The 21,067-nt window shown below is 46.3% G+C and overlaps 1 long non-coding RNA gene across 1 annotated transcript in view; it reads left to right on the top strand.

The window, feature by feature from the left end:
* Positions 1-9,404, top strand: part of LOC138301870 (uncharacterized) — a 112,067-nt gene extending 102,663 nt beyond the window's left edge. The window contains exon 3 of the long non-coding RNA XR_011205133.1: positions 9,093-9,404. This is a non-coding gene — a long non-coding RNA (uncharacterized lncRNA). The remainder of the gene's footprint in view (positions 1-9,092) is intronic.
* Positions 9,405-21,067: the final 11,663 nt, after the last annotated feature.

Genomic DNA, 21,067 nt, shown 5'->3' with positions numbered 1-21,067 from the left:
GTCTCCAGGTCGGCTTTGGGTTTTTTAAGGAGAGCAGTGATTTCTGCGTGCTTCCAGGGGTCTGGGTAGGTGGTGGAGTCGAAAGAAGAGTTGATTATGTTGCGGAGTATGGGGGCGATGGCTGGGCTGGCTTTGTTGTAGATGCGATGTGGACAGGGGCCGGAGGGTGATCCGGAGTGGATGGAGTTCATGGTTTTTCGGTTTTTCGGTTTCTTCGTGTGTGGTGGGAGCTGAGGTGGTGAGTGTGGTGGGGGGTCATGAGTGGGGATTGAGTTGGGTGAGTGAGGGGTGTGTGTGGTGGGTGTGTGCGGTATGAAGCTGTTGTGGATGTCCAGGATTTTGTGGTGGAAGTGGTTGGAGAGGGTGTCACATATGGGGCTGTGTGTGTGAGGGATCTATGCTGCTGGCTTTGGGTTTGGCTAGTTCATTAATGATGGTGAAGAGTTCTTTGCTGTTTTGAGAGTTGTTGTCAAGGCGTGTCTTGTAGTGATTTCTTTTGGCGGTGCGTGTGAGTTGGTGATAGGTGCGAACTGTGGATTTGAGGGTGGAGAAGCTGGTTGTAGAGGGTTCTTGCCGGCCATATTTTCTCCGCTTGGCGGCATTTGCGCTAGGAGTCTTGGAGTTCGGGGGTCAACCGTGGGGTGTTCTTGATGTTGCGGGTGGCGATGTGTTTTCTGAGGTGGGCTAGTGTGTCTGCGCAGGTGGTGATCCATTTCGAGAGGTTGTGTGCTTCTGCGTTGGGGTCGTTGGTGTGGGGGGGGATTGTGAGCCAGTTGGGAGTTCAGGAGTTCTGTGGGGATCTTGTCCCACATGCGGTAGGGTGTGGTGTGTTGATGGTGGTGTGTGGGGGGTTTGGTGAAGGAGAAGTGGACGCAGTGGTGGTCAGTCCAGAGGGGTTCGGTGGTGTGGGTGTAGGCTTTGTGTTGGCTTGAGGTGAAAATTGCGTCGAGCGTGTGTCCTGCTGAGTGGGTGGGTGCGGTGACCAGTTGTTTGAGTCTGAGGTTGGTGAGGTTGTCTATGAGGGAGGTAGAGTTGTGGTCTTGTAGGTTCTCCAAGTGAAAGTTTAAATCACCGAGGAGGATGTAGTCTGTGGAGGTGAGGCCGTGCGAGCTGATGGTGTCGGTGATGGTGTTGCAGAAGGCGGGCGTGGTCCTGGTGGTCTGTAGATTAGTGTACCTCTGAGGGTGGAGTTGTTGTTAATGTGGATTAGGAAGTGCATGTGTTTTGTGTTGTCGATAGTGTCTTGGGAGCTGGTGGTGACTTTAATGGTGTCCCTGTGTAGGATGGCGATGCCACCACCTGGCCTGTTGAGGCGGTCTTTGCGTGGAGTTTGTATCCCTTGGGGGTGGCGATGGCTATGTCAGGTTCCGAGGAGGGGTTGGTCCAGGTTTCCGTGAGGAAGGCGATGTCAGGTGAGTGTGATGTGATGAGGTCCCAGAGTTCTATGGCATGTTTGTGAAGGGAGCGGTGTTGAGGAGCAGGCAGTTGAGGTGGTTGTGGTGGGTGGTGTTGGTGTGGTGCATGTGGATCAATGTTCCCCACTGGGATACTGCCTTGTGAGGGACAACAATAGAGACCCAGAATACATTCCACCCATTGGCCACCACTTACCTGCACCTGTAGGTGACCCTGAGAAATAGTTCTGTCTGAGTTCACAAGGCACAAAAGTTTCATTGAATTGCCTTTTGAAACATCACCATTCCTTTCTGCCCAATTTAAGTCGAAAATTGTCTTTTTTGCTTTGGTGCAACATTCTATATTTTCTTTTTGCTTTAAAAAAAACTCTTTATCACACCTAGGCTTTGGTCTCTCATTAACTTGTAACGAATCCTATCGACCATCCTCCTTTGAATTTTGCAGTCCCCATCAAAGCACTTTGCCAGACTCTGTTGTATTTCTAACCTGTGCTCGGCTGCACTTACATGATGCTTTTAAAAGTTGCTCAACTCGTTTTATTGTTTGGGCATACCTGGGCCCCTCACACTCGTAAGAAGTTCTTCCATTCTTATCTTAAACAAGGCTTTCAGATTGTCGTCAGAAATCGAGACATTCGACCTTTTATTGTAGACCACTGTGTTCACTGTGGACATTGTTATCAAGTGGATGCATGGCAGTTACACAATGATAAAGTAGTAGAAGCCGCAGCTTGCGAATTGACTTGGACAATTTACAAACGCTACACACATTTCTGACCACAAGAGTCTGGCCAACGTGGCTATATATATTACTTTCGTAGATTGGCTTTCCGTGAAAAATGCATCAGATGAAAACCTTGTGGTATATTTCTGTTTCCAACTTGCATTAACGATTTTTTTTATTACAACAATTAGTTTGATTTGAAAGATCTTCAGCGGTCCACATATAATCGACAATTTGCTGAAATCAGGATTGCGTCTATTTTTTAAAAAAAAATCGCAGACCATTTGCGGATACCATTTTTACGGGGAAAACAGTTTTTGCACAGCACTATTTTCCCTCTTTTTTAATAAAAGCAAATATTAACGTATTTCGCCTTTTCAGCCCCTTGAGAATAAATCAGTTACCCTGAGTATCTTTATAATCAGCAACCTGTCAGCAAAAAAGGATGCACAATTGACTTTGACGGGAATCCATTTTTCATCTAAAAGTTACTTCTGTTTGTTTTAGCAGACATAGTGACTCACTGACTTGTCCATAAGATGGCGGTACAACCTAAAGAATATGGAATTTCTAGCGTCAGTACGGCTATACTCTGTTTTTACAAAGTCTCTGATCTCCACTGGTTAATACCACTGTTATGGGAAGTATTTGTCTGTAAACCAGTGTTAATTTTTTTAAACATAAGTACCAGGGCCTTCCCGAGGAGGCCACTGCAGCTTGCACAACCTATTGCCCCGGCCTGCATTGCCAATGACAGTACCAATAGAAATACTATCTATCACACTTCTAAAAGTGTGACAATTCAGACTATTCCAGGCCCCCAAAACTATAAGAACGGTTTGGGCAGCAGGTATTAGTCATTTTAATGTCTATTGAATTAATAAATACCTGCTGCACTGTTCATCTCTAAATTACATGAAGATCGCGCCACCATGTGGCAGTCTGTCATAAGTGCCGATATTGACCATTAAGTACCAGTGCTGTGCCGATATTGACCATTAAGTACCAGTGCTGAGTACCCGAAACCACTGGATCAAATTAAGCAGTGGTGTAAACGAAATGACAACGCTGGAGCAGGTCAATTACCTTGCATTAGCAAGCCGTCCGAGGGGTTCCTTGTTGTATGCAGCTCTGTTATTTGCAGCTTTCTCATCCATAATGGCGTTAGGCCAGTCACCCACTATCTGGCCAAATATCAGGGTACTCGGTGTCCTGCTCTGCAACGTTCTGCCGAGGCAGTGGTGTAACGCGAAATGATGAGCCCCCCCCTGCAGAATTTGAGGGTCCCCTAAGTCTCCCATATCTTATAGATATTCGATGACCTTGACCTGAATGGGGACCTGTGAAGGGTTTTGGGGGGCTGCTGAAGGAATGAGGGGGCCCCTGCACTGCAGGGGCTTGTGTTTTGTCTCTGTGCCCCGTCAGAAAACAGCTGTACCCCCAGGTCAGGTCTGTCTCCACTAGAGGACCTCTCTTACCACCAACTAGAGCATCTCTTGTTCCCCATGACAGGTAGTTGATCTCACTAAGCTGCACAAGAGAATATAACAGAGGAAGAAAGAGAAAATCACCACATATGAGCTGCCAACCACAGAATGACAGAGAAGGACCCCTGCCTCCTTGCCCCACCCAGTTCATTAACGAACAACACAGAGTGAATCCTAGGTGAATGTCTAGATATACGGTGAAGTCATGGTGTAGCTGAGACAGCAAGCCATTGCTTGCACTGGAAACCAGCCATCAGCTGGCAGGGTCAGTGCTGAAATGAGAGGAGGGAAAGCCCAAATCTGGGTTGGAAATCAAAGAGCAGCTGGAAGGGACTCCTCGGTCTTTTTAGGGCATCAGAGCAAGCAACTCACAGATTGAAAGAGAGAGCTTGCTTTTTATCGAAAGACCTGGAACTGAGAGACCAAGTAAAAGGGGCAAGGAGGATGGTGATGGAAAATAGTTTGCATAATGAGAGACAGAGGGTGATTTGGAAGGTCAGGGTCTGTGGCGGAAATCGAAGAGGATCAGGCAGGGATACTAGGGCCTGGCTTACTGATCCTGGACCAGCTGACAGGATTACTAGGGGCCTGTGGTACATGTCACAGCACAGCTGAAAAGGAAGGCCATTGTCAGAGCTGGAAATCGGAGAGCAGCTGATGGTAACAATGAGACCTGTGCTTGGAATCAGAATATATGACAGGGATGCCAGGGTCTGTGCTGGAAATCAGGGAGCAGCTGACAGGAAAGTCAAAGTTTATGCTCAAAATAAGAGTCGATCACAGATATGGCACGGCTGACTCACAAAATGGGGTCTGTTGTGGAAATCAAGTCAACAACTGACAAATACTTGGGTCTTTGTGTCAGAACTCCTTTGAGAGGGCCATGCGGAAAACAACAGTTACTGGGCTGAGCTGTGGGGGGTTGAGGCCTCTTACAACTGATGCCCCAGGGCTTGACCTACTAAAGGTCCTGAGCAAGTGGGCTAAGTACCACTTCAGCACTTGACTCTGAGTGGTAGTGTGGGGCAAGCAGTCTAAGGATTCTCAGGGAGGTGGGAGGTGCAAGATTATCACAGGCCCCAGGCTCAAAATACATTCAGCAACCTCAATGAATGAATGTCCAGCTGGATACTCACTTTCATGACGAAAGTAGTATTTATATACAAACACAAAGTGAAATATGTCACATAGCAACTATATTCACAGCCTTTCTACGGGTAGCAGTCTAGTGTTGTCCAAGCAGTGTCTTGAGTCCCACGTCCCTGTCTACTGACAGAATTATTCCCCATTTATGATAGATAACATCAAATGAGGCCCCACTAAGGGGTACGAGTCTTAGAAGTTCAACTCCAGTCAACTTCTATGATTTCCAGCACAGGCCCCTCTATCCCTGTCTGAGGCTCCCTTGTTTCCAGAAAAAACCCATGTATTCTGTCAGCAAAGACCTTGTATCTGTCATCTGCTTTCCGATTTTGACCACACCTACTGCATTGATGTCAGCTGCACTCCGCATGTGTGCGGTGATGGCAGCTTACTGTGTTTTTGCATTTATGGTCAGTAGAGTGAACAGAACTTTTTACCCATGTCACTAGAGTGGATCCTACCTACCAGCCTGATTTTGTACTGGAAATCAGAGAGCAGGTGAAAAGGGGTGCCTGGAGCACTGGCCGGACATACTGAGGCCTGTGCTGAAAACCTCTGAGTAGGTGACAGAAAAAGACACAGTTTATTCTGGCAAACTGAAAGCAGCTGACAGGGATGTAGGTCTCCGCTGAAATCAGAGCAGCTGAGAGGAAAGTTGAGCTCTGCTCTCCATATCGAAGAACATCTGTGAGGATAAGAGGGTCTGTTTGCAAACAGAGGGCAGCCGATAGGCATGCATGTCCTAGGTAAATTTAGTAGGAAAGGTGGCAGGGATAAAAGGTCTGTCCGGGAACTCAGAGCGCAGATGTTGAACATGTCCATGTGGTCATAGGGTGGGTAGGGGGTACTGTGGAAGTTTAGATTGTTTGCCTCTAATGTCCCAGGGGCCTTCCTTCCATGGCTTCACAAACTGGACCAAGTACAACCCCATTTGCACTTGAATCTCAGGGTATCAAGGGCGACAGTCACAGACTTCTCAGGAAGGTAGTGGGGGAAGGGCCTGCGTGAGTTCAGAGCTCAACAATCAACCAACAGACCCAATAAAGTGAATACGTACCCCAGTGTTTGTCTTTGTAAGAATGTACTTTAATCACAATTGTACCCAATACTACACATTCCATCACCACACTGCACCAGGCAGGCAGATTTTTAGGGACTTCTCGGCAAGCACCAGCAAGAAATCCAGACTTCTAGTAATGTCCCCTTACCTTTAGGAGACTGTTAGGCAGACACCAGCCAAGATTGTACAGCAGTACTCCGAGGACTAAGCAGAGGACTCTCTTCCTTGGTATTAGAACACTTGGAACTGGAAAAAAGGAGGGTGTATTGGGTCCCACATTTACACACAAATTCCGAACAAGGAATGTGGGTCCACTGTTCCGAACTGTAAACCACTCTGAGGTGGTACTTCCGAGTGTGCTTCCCAAGCTGTTCTCCAGACCGTCTTTGTGTACAGTGAATTTCGCACACCAGGTAGCACTGGGGCTCCTTCCAGACTGGAGAAACCACACAAGGGGCTAAAGAGGTTAGAAGTTTCGGCACCTGGCTATACCACGGCTCAGCCATACATGCACAACTATATGCATGTGCTACACACACAACTGCGCTTAACATGCACTCAGGATGTCGGCTTAACCATCTGGGCAAGGTAGAAGAAGCAGACCTTTACACAGGTGGGTGAAGTGGCCCAGGAAAAAAGATCTTGTCACACTTGATTCTTTTAACCATACAATTCTACTATTTTATATATTCTAAACCAGCAACAGGGACCATAATCCAGTGTAAATAAAGATGGCATGTGTGTTGCACCCCTCCAAGTCACAGGACAGGTCCAGGACCTCTCACAGTCAAGGGCAAGCCTGGGCCTCTGCACACACTTAGATTAACGTGGCGCCAGGGCCAAATTAAAAGTCAGGATACCAGATGTACAGGGGCACTTAGGTCAGGGGAATATGCCCATGCATGGTTTATCTGATCCACGTACTGCACCCTCAACCTCCAGAGGCCAGTCACATAGTCCACAGCATCCTTTTGAGGTGACTCAGAAGGTACTTCCCATCTTTCATCAAATAATATGAGTGGGCCATGCAGGGGGTGCCCACATAGGAGTCCAAACTAAATTCTACTCGCTTCTGTGGAGTTTATAGACATGACAGGAGAAGATCCAGCTTAATTTTGAGGTTCTCTGGTAGAGTACCAATCATACTCTCAATGTTTTTATTGAAACCTTTCACCAACCCATATGTTTGTGAGTGGTATGCCATGGAGACGTGTTAGGTCACACTAAAGCTCTTACTTCTCAATCATATATATAAAGATAAAGTTAGTCCTCTGATCAGAAATCCAAATTGAAAATATTCCCAGCTTTTGCCATTACAGTTGTGAAGATAAAGTTGGTTCTCTGATCAGAAATCCAAATTTTAAAATATCCCTAGCTTTTGCCTTTACAATTGTGCTGTCATATGCATCATATTTTTCCTGCATTTGAGACCCTCATGGCTTCATTTATTGATTTATTCATTGGTACAATATCAGTTAAAAATGCATGGTTTGTACAATATAATTATACTTTTCACACTTTGCATCATGCCTCGAGGCCTGTTTTTCTCATAAAAGTGTTGTGAATCAATACATCAATACATAAGAGTCATACACAGGCACTTGAGGAAGAGAGGAGCGTCAGCATTTCAGGGGAGCATCACAATCACAAACAGTCTGCTTGAAGGTCACGCAGTGGTGTAGGTTGGTGCTATTTCTCTTGTTCTCAGGAGCTGTATGGCATAACAATGGCTGAGACAGGCCTCACGACCTAAACCAAGACAGCAGACTGGGCAGGCATTATCTAACCTGAAAAAAATATAAAAACTTTTTTATTACAGCACTTTGGTGCTAATGTAGCCATTAGCTATGAACTAAGAAAACTGGGCCTTAATATTTAATAAAGTGTTTTAAAAAGATATAGGCCCTCATTCTGACCTTGGCGGTCGGCGGAGAGGCGGCGGTCGGACCACGAACAGACCGGCGGTCAGAAAAATGGCATTCTGACCGCGGCGGTCACCGCCGCGATCGACCGCCACTTCCCCACTCCGACCGCCACGGCGGTCATGACCGCCGGGCTGGAGTTTGCGCACTCCGGCCCGGCGGTCGTCCCAAGACCGCCAACGGTATCATGACCCTGCCTACCGCCGCGGTTTCTGGCGGTCGGGAACCGCCATGCGAACCATGGCGGTAAGCACTATCGGGGCCAGGGAATTCCTTCCCTGGCACTGATAGGGGTCTCCATCACCCCCCACTACCCACCTGAGTCCTCCCCCCACACCCTCCACCCCCCTGCCACCCCCCAGAGGTGGTACGAACCCCCTCCCCACCCCCACCCCGACATGCACATACATGCACCCCGACATGCACACACCCCCAACATGCACATATACACCCCCCCTACACACACATACACAACGGGGACACATACCCGCACACATACATGCAGACATGCGCACCTGCCGAACAGCACACATTACCCATAGACACAGCAGCACCCCCTGCCCGCATACACGCACTCACACACCCCCTCTACACACTCACACGCACACCCCCATGCACGCCCACATCACACAACACCCCCCTCCCCCTCCCCTCACGGACGGTCAACTTACCTTGTGCGTTGGTCCTCGGGAGGCGACGGGAGCCATGGGGAGGTGACCGCCAACAGAACACCGCCAACAGAAGACCGCCACACAGATATGTGGGTCGTAATTCTGTGGGCGGTGTTCTGCTGGCGTGGCGGTGGAGGTTGACCAGTCTCCACTTTTCCGCCGACCGCCAGTGTGGCTGCTGGCGTTTTCCCGGCGGAACGCTCCCATCGGTCGGAATGCGCACAGCGGCATACCGCCGCGGTCGGCGGTCTTCACCGCGGCGGTAACTCGGCGGTCTCGCGAAAAGACCGCCAAGGTCAGAATGAGGGCCATAGTGTGCATTGTTTGAGGAAATGTGTTACAGAACCTACTGATATATAAGTGCATTCCTAGCAGCCTCTGACATGATTGATCATTATCCGGGACACATTAACTCCATGTAAATCATGGGAGATGTGTGGGCCACAACCTATCTATTTTCACATTTCAAGTTGATCAATTAGTCCAAATCTACATGGGGTCTTGGGAAGTCTACATAGATTGTATTTATAGATGAACATGTAAAAACATACCATTGCTCAACTCAAAGGGCTAGATTTCCAAATACACATAGGATGTTAGAAACAAATACATACTAATTAGTAGTCTAATTATTATTATAATTATTATAATTATTTGTCTCTTTTCTCAGGTCTGAATGGAACGTTCTTCCCAGCTCGCCCTTGCAGCCGTTCCCAAGATCCATAAAAGCACAGCAGGAGGAAAATCCTTCTCCTACCTCGCAACCAGGACATGGAACACGCTACCTCTGAAACTCAGGCAGATCGCATCACTGAAGCGGTTCTGGACCTCAAGACCTGGCTCTTCGATTGAACAGCACTCCTGCAAACAGTGCCTTGAGGCCCTACGGGTGATTAGCTGCACTTTAGAAATCACTGATTGATTGATTGAACGTCTCATCAGCTGAAGAGTCTGTCAAGTGCCCGACTAGTATGTTTTCCTATTCAACTGAATTTAAAATTTTAATCTGAATCTGTATTAAAATAGCAAATGTACAGGAAAACTTCTGAGGTTTGTTGCACTATGTGATGAGGGAAGGGTTTCCGCACCGGGGGGAGAAGTAACTTTAAGTGGTTACAGCAAGGCTGGCATATTCTGTGAAGTGTTTTATTCATGAATCGAGATTGATCCAGTGGATCAAATCACTGGGAACTTTACTACATGTAACCCAGGCCCAGTTCTTGTAAACTGAATACCCTTTGACAGACAAGAAGTCCCTATAAGCTTTCAAGAACATGCATTGTGGTTTCGGGCGGAGTGAGTTCTACTAGTAGTGGAGTGTGTTAAAAGTGGTCCTTTAAGCCATCCAAAAAATACCGTACCTGTATTAAACTGGTTAAACCCAAGAAACGTGAATCAAACTCAGCAAAGACAGTTACCTAATGAATTTGTAATTGTATGTAGATGACTACAGTATGTATTATCAACATTAGGGACTAATGTTGTAGCCCCTGCAGTTGTGCAGGTACCTTGGCAACTGCAGACAATTCGTCCACAGACTACAAACACAGTTAAAGACTAATTGCACACTAAGTGAGACAAAATTCCATTTTGTATCTCTTGTAAGAGTAATCACTTGGAAGCCGTCTATCCTCATACAACAGTTCGAGATAAGCATAGAATCATGACTAATGGCCTGATTTAGAACTCGGCGGACAGGTTACTCTGTCACAACGGTGACAGATGTCCCGTCCGCTGAAATATAAATCCCATTGGATATAATGGGATTTAGATTTTGGCAGACCGGGCATCCGTCACTACTGTGATGTAGTAACCCAACTGGCAAGTTCTAAATCAGGCCGTAAGTGTGTTGCCTTTGACATGGTACTACTGTAGAGGATTGTAGAACTACATTTGCTAGAATATATACTATTAAGCGTGGCACACTCTCTTTGGTGGTATTACAAGAGGTTCTCAAAAAAGTAAATAATAAACATCCTTCGCTCTGGTGATTGATTTGGGTATGAAGTTTATAGGTAACTTTAAAACTGTGTCTTTGGCAGATAGCCACCTCCTCCAGAAGGTTGCTAAAAACTGTCACAGTCTGGCTGCAGTTCCTCTACAGGGTCATTAACATGAACTATCTAGAATTATTTTGGATTTATACACATCCCTAGGAGGAGGTACCCAGGCCAAACGGTATGATAAAGGAGAAAGCTTTGGAAACAAAAGAAAAGCAGAAAGTTACACAGAAAACCAGGTCAGGATCTCCTGCTCATCAGTAGTCTGGAAGGAGTGGTTTTGGCTTGAGCGACAGTGGAAAAATGAAAAAAACTGATTAGTATCAGTATACTGATGATTATTCTTCCTGTACTTCATGTGATTCTGGAGGAAGTTGATATTCAGAAAGAGATGAAAGGAGTGTGTCAACTGAGTGTGATAGGAAAGAAAAGTATGCAAGGCACAAGAACATGCCCCATTGACACAGAGTGCCAATTTGGAATGTGACATGGGCAGCAGAACTTCTGTACAGCGCAGGGGAAGTAACTATAGTGTGCCGGACTTACAAGGAGCATCTGCCCATGACACTAACTGAAGAATCTATTCATACAAAAAAACTGAATAGAGCCTTGAATCTCCCTGATAGAGTTTGTAATGTAGAAATATAGAACGAGGCTGATATATTGCACTCAATAAAAGCCGATTGCTGGCGTGTTACATCATGCTTTTTGAGGGTGATTGGCCTTCACGCTTTGTAAGGTACCTTGTGAAGAACCATGGGACAACAAGAGAAACCTAGTACTGGGGTTGTTCCTAGCACCTCAAACCTGCATAGCATACAAATCACATTTGTACCCAACTGCAAAAGAAAGATTTACTCTGACTTAGGAAATTCTCACAGCTGTGCAGATGATCATTTTGAAGGAGCGTGTGCTTGCACATGGAAAACAGAGTATTGTACTTTCCCCTACAGCTACACTCAAGTTATCTGCTAAAGCAAGAATACCTGATGCACATGACTACAGAAATGGGCCTTGACTAGAATTCTAGCGATATAAAATCTGAGTATGATCCTACGATTAGAACACAGGAGTTTCTACAATATCAACAGGCTATCCAGCAAACTCCACAAATATCACCCATGCATGAGTGTAACCGCTCTGCACAGCCTGCACTCGCTCCTAAATAAAAATATTCTTTAGCTTGTGCTACAGTGAAGGGAGCCTTTCAAGATGATCTCTTCAAGGCAGTACATACACTGAAACCTATGTGACTCACCTGCATTAATAGCTGAGATTAATACCCTCCTCCAGCATCCTGTTTACAGGGATACAATGCAGACCTACCATGTTGGCGTTTACACAGATTCAGAGAATCAAAAGGAAAGTCAATAAGAGCTAAACAGCTCTGGGGAAAGATTGGCTGCCGTATAGGACACGCTATCCTTGGATCATGTTCAGCACACAATGACCCAAAAGAGTGAAGGAATTGACTCTAAAAGTAGTTGTTTGGCTGGCGTGGCTTCAAAGGAAGCAGTGTAACCTTTACTGTGACTCGATCTGAAATTATTAAGATATTACTGTGGCAATACAAGCAGCAATGAAGGGGGAAACCCCCTGATGGGTTTCCTTCTAAACAATCAAATAATCTCACCAGAGACAATGTTTCTACAGTTTTTATATAAGGGTTCAGGGATAGGCATGTATCTAATGAGAAAGGTTAGGTATGACCAAGGCAGCTCATAAAGGGTCAGCTACTGCTTAGATTGGCATTACTACTACAGCACAAATGCTATAGCAACAATATTGGTGAATATATTCATCACAAAAATGCTAAAATGCTAAAATGTACATACAGCTCAGTAACATGTGTCAACCAATGAAACATCTTACTGTTGTAAGACCTGTATGATCTTACAATATCCAATATATTCTTCAGTGTACGGTGAACATGTTGACCCATAACCAACTGTCAATCAGTATAAATATATATTGGCTGCAGTTGATTCCTGCTCTATATTTCTGTGTTTTGGTCACAACAGACTGACTCTGCTTGAATGTTTGAAAAACACTTGTAATGCTTAGCATTTCATACTTTTCATTCAGAAAATGGTCCTGTGTTTGCGGTTATGATAGTTATGGATGCAATTTCTGCTCTGGGAGCATGAAAGCCATCCATGCATCCCATCTGTCTGGAATAGAATGGAATTGTTGAGCGAGCCAACAGCACGCTTAAACAAGATGCTCAATTCTTGCTGGGACAGTGGCAGGTATATTTATCCACTATGGTCATGCATGTGGATTTTTGATACAACTGCATCGTTTCTTTTTTTTAAATTGCCTAAGTGATTATTGTTTTGAGGATTGTGCATGGGCACTGTCTTCCTGAAAATGTCCTGGCATCTTATATCATAAAGGAGCTACAACCACATCTTCCTCACACAAAGTTAAAAGAGATTCTCATGCTGTAAACATCACTGCACATCCATTGCCTGATAGTGTTTTTGGGAAAGAGTGCCATATCAGAGTTAGGTCCTATGCTAGTAATTCACATAACACATTTATGTATTTCATTGGATGATGTCATAAGCCCAAATCAAGGCTATTTTGCCAAGCTCGATCATTTATTGATGTGTATGGAATCATAGAGTGAAATATACATATTCACTAGAGTTGTCGCCCTAGCCATCTGAGGGTGTTAAATGATTCAAATCTGTCCTAGAAACAGGATCATATTAGATATTGATAGAAGTTGATAGTGCAACAATAGTTTCTTGCAGCATGATTTATAAGAACAAAGAACACAATAGGTTTAGGCAAATTTGCACCTTTTTCATAAATGTTATGATATCATGAGTCCCACTGTTCTCATAATAATGTTGAGAATCATTATATAAGATCGATACACTGGCATTTTAGGGGAGAGAGAAACTTCAGCATTTCGAGGAAGCATCGTAATCACAAACAGTCTGTTTGATGCTCATTCATTGACGTGAGCTATTTCTATCTGCCTGTTTCTCAGAAATAGTATGGCTTACTAAAACAGAGCTGAAGATTATGAAAAAATGAACTAACGATGAGCTAAACATATGCATGCTAAAGGCCAGGTAGAAAACTTGGTATTAAGGCAATTTGCTGCTAAAATAGATATTAACAAACTAGGGGCTAAAAAGGGAGTGATTCTAAGAAAGATTCATTCCATCTTTGAATTAAGATGCCAATTTTAATTGTTTTTTCATACATTTAATTTATTCATTCATATAATGTGCACTGAGGTTTAATTTTTAATAAAACCTTGTAAAATGATATAGGGCCTGATTTAGATATTGTTGCACAATTACTCCATTGCAATGGTGACGGATATCCAGTTTAAAGAAATCTAAATCCTGTAGGCCATAATTTAGATTTTGGCAGATGGGATATCCGTCACCCTTGTGACGGAGTAACCTGCCCCCCAATATCTAAGTCTGGCCCACAGTGTGGATATCTTGTGTGTGTGCATCTTTGGGTAAAGGTGTTCCAGAACCCACTAATATATAAATATACTAGCTGTCAGTCTCTGACAGGATTGATTGTTGCTAGTGGTGGCTGCTAGCAGGGAAAAGTGGTGGGCAGCGCGAGGCAACAAACAAAAAAATACAGCTTACCTGCCGCCTCGCTGTACTCTTCAGCTCCCAAATCCAGATGCACACATGCTCCCAGACTCCCCTGCACCAATGCAGATGCTGCTGTCATGCTGGTGTTACACAGCATGAGAGGAGCGCAAGATTGGGCGGAGTGGGCTGGTTTCACGCTCAAGCAGGGACTGATAGCCTGTGCTCCTGAGACCTGCTGATATCTCCAAGCAACAGCCTGGAGATATCCAAGTGCGCATGTCAGTTTGGCCGCCCTAAGATGGCCAGCCAAACCGGTATGCGCACTGGCAATGCCCTGTGCCCACCACTCCTCCTGCTGCTGAAGGCCCCGTCCTCAAGCCTTGGCTGTGGTTCCTACAAGTAAAATAAAATGATAATAAAGCAGTTTAATTAATTGCTTTATTATCATTTAATTTTACATTTTGATCTGCTGGTTTCAGCAGTAAGGCGATGCTCCTCCACCATAACGGATGAGCCGCCCAGATTGTTACCTGGTAGGTCTTGGGAGGTGTGTGGGTCACAGCCTGTCTGTCCTCCCAAGTCAAGTTGGTCCAAACCTCCACTTGCCAGAGAGTCTCAGAAGTCTTAGAGGACCATATTTACAGATGAGCCTTTATGAATCAGTGCACTGGAGTACCACCTATAGATACCTGGTAGCATTATCCATCCTAACCAAGATATATGTATTGCCTGAAACTGAGAGGGGAGTCAAATGGACATACAATGACAATTCCCAATCACTTAGACAGTACACCTACAAGCGGCAGCAATGGTGCCTTGGTCTCCTCCTTGACTTACCACCTAATTGTAAAGTGGGGCATGTTCTGCAGGACCTTTCTGTGTCTCTGTTCATCCTTGGCTAATAGACTAGCGGGCGCAACCTACCCTGGGTCTTTCTTATACCGAGATTTCCTCCTGAAACTTTGTAGGACAGTGGCAACAGAAACTTTCTATGCTCTAATGAAAACACTAGACTCTTGTTGAATCCTGGATCTGGATTCACCAGCTCATAGGAAGTAGTCCTTCCTCCCAGCTAACATTTGTGTTCTTCAACCACTCCCATGTTGACCTGCTCCAGGGCTTTCTTCTGAAACACCACAGGTGTAGTGCACTCAAATTGCACCTTTTGGAATTCCTCGCTGGTAGCTCTTCCAGCAGTTAACAAACTCTGCAGCTCTGGCATTGATCCAGGCTCTAAAACTTGGGCCCAAATTCTGAAAGGTGTCATGCAGAACAGTGCAGTATGCAGCACAGTGCAGCAGCCAAAAAAGCTGTGCTGCGTGACAAGGAGAGAGCAGGAGAGCACCATATTCACATAGATATAGCACTCTCCTCCCCTCTCCCTAGCGCCGGTGCTGATTTCAGCAGCTGTGCACCCCCCACACACACACACCGTAGCACCAAAGTGCTAGGGTGTGTAAGCATCAAAAAGCTTGGGTGGTAGCACTGGTATGTCCATGTACCACCCATGTAACGCCCCCTTGGCGCAAAGTAATGCAAGCAGCGTTTTGCGCTGCTTTGAGTTACTTTGCCACACAAATCAATGAAAATACCTGTGTGCATTGCTTTGAAAATGCCAAAAAAGTATAGCGTTACAAAAGCAATGCTAAACCAACGCTAAGTCTTTGAGAATCTGGGCCAAGGCTGCATTGGGTATCCCATCGTCCAATCTTGCTGGAGCAGAGAAGATGGATGTCACTGCATGTGCATTTTCCGAGTCTCCCTCATCCACTTATTACCTTGTTCTGATCTAAGCAAACCTCTTTGGTCAACCCAATTAATGTGGCCTTAGACATGTAGGCTTCTGATCCTGGTGCTCAATCAGAGACAATCAAATGTTTGCCCAAGAGATACCCAACTCTCTCCTTCTCTCTCAACCCTACATCAACCATGGCTAACATGCCATGCAGTTCTACCCCAACTTGGGTAATCAGGTGTTCATGTCTTCCTAACTGACTTCAAAACCTGCGTCATTGGTACCAGGAAGAAGCACCTCAGGTTTAAGGTCCTTCGTCTCAACCAGAGTCCTGTAAGCACCTGTATTTTGCTGGGGAGGAACCTTCCTTCAGTTAATACTACTTCCATAACAACCTGCCTCATTTATGGATGGATGCGCTAAGGAACATCTGGGTCTCTTTCCCAAATGCCTGTTTCTGTGAGGGTGAGTGTAATAGGTCCTTCTTTGTCCCTTCATAGTCACAGTCATGGATGCAGCTGGTACAGGGCTTGTCATCTGTCTTGTTTGTAATGCCCCCTTTGTGATACTTATAACTGCTAATCACCCTGAGCTTGGAAGAACCTTCTTATAACTTTTGCCTATGTTCCTGTCTCGGGCCCCAGTTCCCTTTCACTGTGTGTCCTTCATTGTGTGGGAATTTCCCTGGCCCTTGCCTCCCACTATGGAACCAGTCTGTTAAGAGTTCTCCTCTCCCTTTGACTTTGACTTAAAACCATGCTGTTCCAGCCCCTGGTGAACTCTGTTAGCCAACAACTTGTCAGTCAACACTGCAAGTTTCTCTGGACCCTTTTCTTTCTGACAGGTATTGCCTAAGTGGGGGTAGCGTTCCTAATTAAGTTGCTCTGTCACCCTCAACTGGTTAAGGGCATCAAACTCCTTGGCTGCATCTCTCTCTCCTATTCATTCCAATCATGTAAAACACTATGGGGCTTATTTATGTGTTTTGTGGACATGGCAGCACAGCAAGTCACCTTGCTGCCCTGCATTACAGGGAAAGAGCAGGAATGCACCGTATGTATCTAATACGGTGCACTCCTGTCCTTTTCCCCTGTACTGGCGCCCTTGTGGCAGCCTAGCGCTAACGCAGGCACCTTTGCACCGTGGTTCAAGCGTGCCAGCATTGAATGCAGGATTGTTGTGTGCAGGAAGGGGCAATTTCCTACACATAAACAATCCTGAGAGGCATTTTTCTCTTTCTATGCACGCTGCAGCATGACACCACAGCGGTCCTTCCCTGGGTTCCAATCATGTTCTCTTCTCATGAATCCATTGCAGTTTCTCCTGTACTGCCTAGTTTCTCTTACTTGTCTTCAGAAAACTCACAAAGACCCCCCTGACCTTGTTCCTGTGAGCGCTCCATCTTCTATACAAACACAGATCCCTCAACTGATCTACGGACTAGATGTCAAGTTCTACCCCCACTAGCCTCGTATTTGCCATTGTACTTTGCAGGTACTACTGTGTACAACCTGGACTTACTGTTCTGTTGAAGAAAGCTGGAACTGGCCACAAACTCACAAGCACTTGCAGCTAGTTGTCAGACGCTTTTCTAACGGGGACACCAGCAGGCAAGGGCTTCTGAGCTTCATACCTGGGGTTTTAGGATGCTTGCCTCTGATGTCCCAGGGCGTGTGCTAATATGGCTCTGCAAACTGAACCAAGTAACACCCTTTCCAGACTTCACTCTCATGGTAGCGAGGGCCAGAAGTCAGACTTCTCAGGAGGTAATGTATGGTTACTCAAGCTCAGAGCTCAACAATAAGTCAACAGACACGAGAAAGAAATTACTTTAATCACACAATGCTACTCAATACAAAACACTACTATGAAAAGAAACAAGTCACTGTTTCTGGGCACTATGTTGGCAGGTGCTGCACCGGTCCCTCTCACTTACTGTCCCCCAGGTTTTCTCCCTGGTTCTGGGTTCCCCTCCCATTTATCTCTCAGGGTCAAGTGGAGAAGCATAAATGTAGTACAGGTGCATTCATTCACCCCCTATGCATTTGTGTGCGCAGTCTCAAGTCTTTTACCCCTCAATGGGTGAATCAATTCTCTCCTGGTCACTTTCATGCTGCAAGGCTGCTCCGTGGAGCTGTGTCAGACCAGCAAGCGGTTCTTGAGTACATAAGTACGTGCCTTCCCTATGGGTCCTTGCAGTTGTTAGTTGTAGTCCACGCAGGGGCTAGATGTACTGAAGGCATAGCCCTAAGAAGGTCTTCGACAATTGGGAAATTGCAGCCCTGCATGGGCTGGTCCAGGATTTGGCAAAAGCAGCTCCCACATGGGCAGATCATAAATTCTGCAGGTGCAGCCCCACCCAGGTCAGTCACTGATCGGCCTGCATGGGCTCATCAGAATTCAGTAGATGCAGCCACAAATGGGCCGGTTGGGATTAGGCAGATACAGCCTCACACCAGCTGACCAGGTAACATGCACACACAGCCCAACAGGGCCTCGGTAAATATATTGTTGCAGTATTGTGGTTCCTACTTAGAACTGCTGGGAAAGTATGAGGGAAGGACTCTTTGACACCCGGTTCTCCCAGATGTCTCACCAGCATCCCACACCCACAGGAGCGGAGCTAGAACCTGCTCCTTCCTAGACAGCCTTTCTTCTACCAAAGTAGGCAGGTTCCCTTCCATTGTCTACAGGTTTCCCACTGTCTGCAGGTTTCCCACTGTCTGCAGGTTCTTATTTTAAATGTCCTTTCCAGGTGGTACTTGAGACAGCCTTTGCGTAGAGTGATGTTTCGCACAGTACAGTTGCTTCAATCCTGTAGCACCCACAACATAGGCACAAAAATGTGTGAGGTTTCTACACCTTACTGTCATAAGCCTAATTGAAAAAGTAATATGGGAAAGACAGAAGACCAAGACTCACCCATAGGTTCCTCTCCTTCACAAGAGAGTCTGCAGTCCCACCCCTCAAACCTACCATCTGCCAAACAGCAGTGTTCAGGAAGACTAAATAGCAGCTTGATGCGGACCATAAATTCTCACAGAATATGTAGGAGCCCTATCTCCACTTCCTTCCTTCAGTGGCTTGGCATCGTTCCTCCAGCTACAGGAATGGGAGCAATGAACTGCCACTGCCTGAGCACAGTCCTCACCCTACATCTTGTGCAAGGGCAGATGAGGGGCATCTGGCTCACTCACATGCACACACTATGTTTAGGATGCTGGCTCTGTGTATACCGTACCAAAGTGAGGTATAGTGTGCACGGAGTCCAGTGGATCCCCAGAGGCTTTACAGAGGCTAAGGTAGATAATACTAATGCTCTTTTGTGATAGTGTGGTCAAGCAGTTAAGCTTATCAGAGGGTAGTGCTAAGCATTTGTTGTACACACAGTCAAGAAATGAGGCACACACTCAATGAATAACTCCAGTCCAATGTTTTACGTATCAAAAAAATATGTGTTGTTACTTTATTTCTAGACCCAAAAGGATCTTTGTTGCAGGTAAGTACAGTTTCAAGAATGTATCACTTTCAAGTATCAAATACACTTTGTTTATAATTCCCAGTTAAAACAGTTTTCAGGTAAATAATACTTTATAATATCAAAAGTAGACTCAGTGCAATTTTCATTGAAGGCAATGCAGTCCTGGGGGGAGAAAATACACACACAGTTTACAGGTAAGTACTAGACTTACAGTCCCAATCTTCGAGCGTTAAGATGTCCACAAGGTAAAGTTTAAGAAGACACCAAGGGAGCACCACCAGCAACAGGGGCCGGCCGGGTGCAGAGGTCAAAGTTGGTGTCGAGCACCCAAAGGAATTCTATTGAGACTGGGGCACTCAGAAGTGAATGGTTTGCAGGTAAGTGCCCGCGGTCTCAGGGCATGGGTTCTGGGGGGCCACATGTAAGCACCAAGTACAGACCCTCAGTGGCGGACGGGTGCAGGATGCAAACACAGTGTCGGATGCCTAATACTTTCCTATGAGGAACTCCGGGTTAACAAAGAGACTGCAGAAGACCAATGGCTGGACAGGTAAGTTAAGTCTCCTCTGGACGTGGATAGACCGTTGGCTGAGTTCCCCAAGTCCAGGAGGCTGCGGGTGCAGGGGTACCTTTAGGCATCGGATCTGGTTGCAGTCTTGGGGGCCTCTGGATTCAGGCTGCAGGCGTTGTCGTGGTGGCCAGGAGGGGTCAACCCGGGGTGAACTCGAGGTCAGAATCGCCCAGGGACTCTCTCTGGTCAGGTGGGCCACCTGGACTTAGGCCGTGGGAGTCCAGTGCAGAGTGGGCAGGATTCACAGATCGGAGGGCACTGGAATACTTGTTGAAGGTTTCTTTGTGGACAGGGCTGCTGTCCTCTGGAGATCTGGTCTATAGGGAAAGGCAGGCAGTCCTCTGAGGGTATGTAGAGGTTTCTAGTCCTGCAGGACGAGTCGTCTTCTTGTAGCTTAAAGCTACAGACAGGCCGGTAGCGCTGGGGCCAAGTCAGTTGTTGTCTGGAGTCTTCACTGCTGGTGTGGCTCTTCAGTCCTCCTTCTTTAGGTCTCCGGTAATCTGAACAGCAAGGCTCAGGGGTGCCCCTAAATATTAGCTTTAGGGGCGTTACAGGGGTCAGAGAGCAGTAGCCAATGGCTACTAACCCTGTGGGTGGCTACACCCATTCTGTGCCCACTCCCTTTGGGGAGTGGGGCAGATTCCTAACCGTACTGGCTAACATCCTCCAAAACAAGATGGAGAATTCTGAAAAGAGGGGTTCACCTCAGCTCTGGGCACCCTAGGGGTGGTCCCAGCTGGGGTGGACACTCCTCCTGGTGTTTACTAATTTTCCCGCCAGACCTGCCGCCAAAAGTAGGGCTTGGTCAGGAAGGGGGTGATCTCCACTGGCTGGAGTGTCCTGGGGCAGCATAACAAAAGACAGGAGCCTTTGAGGCTCACCGTCAAGTGTTGCTGTTCCTGCAGGGGGGAGGTGTGAAGCCCCTCCACCCAGAGCAGGCTTTGTCCCTTACTTCCAAAGGCTCTCATCCCAAGGGGTCAGAAACTTGCCTGGTGGTAGCAGGCAGGCGTAGACTGGTCAGTCACACACTAGAGGGTTGGGTGAATGTCGGGGGGCATCTCTAAGATGCCCTCTGTGTGCATTTCACACTAAATCCAACACTGGCATCAGTGTGGGTTTATTGAGCTGAGAAGTTTGGTACCAAACTTCCCAGCATTTAGTGAAGCCATCATGGAGGTGTGGAGACGGTAGTGACAAACTCCCAGCCCATGTATTCAGTATGGCTGCACTGCACTTACAATGTCTAAGAATGGATTTAGACACTGTAGGGGCATATTGCTCAT

The sequence above is a fragment of the Pleurodeles waltl genome, chromosome 6, assembly GCF_031143425.1.
Source record: "Pleurodeles waltl isolate 20211129_DDA chromosome 6, aPleWal1.hap1.20221129, whole genome shotgun sequence".
Taxonomy (NCBI): Eukaryota; Metazoa; Chordata; class Amphibia; order Caudata; family Salamandridae; genus Pleurodeles; species Pleurodeles waltl.
The sequence above is the reverse complement of the archived record's forward strand: the minus strand, read 5'-3'. Positions and strand labels throughout refer to the sequence as shown.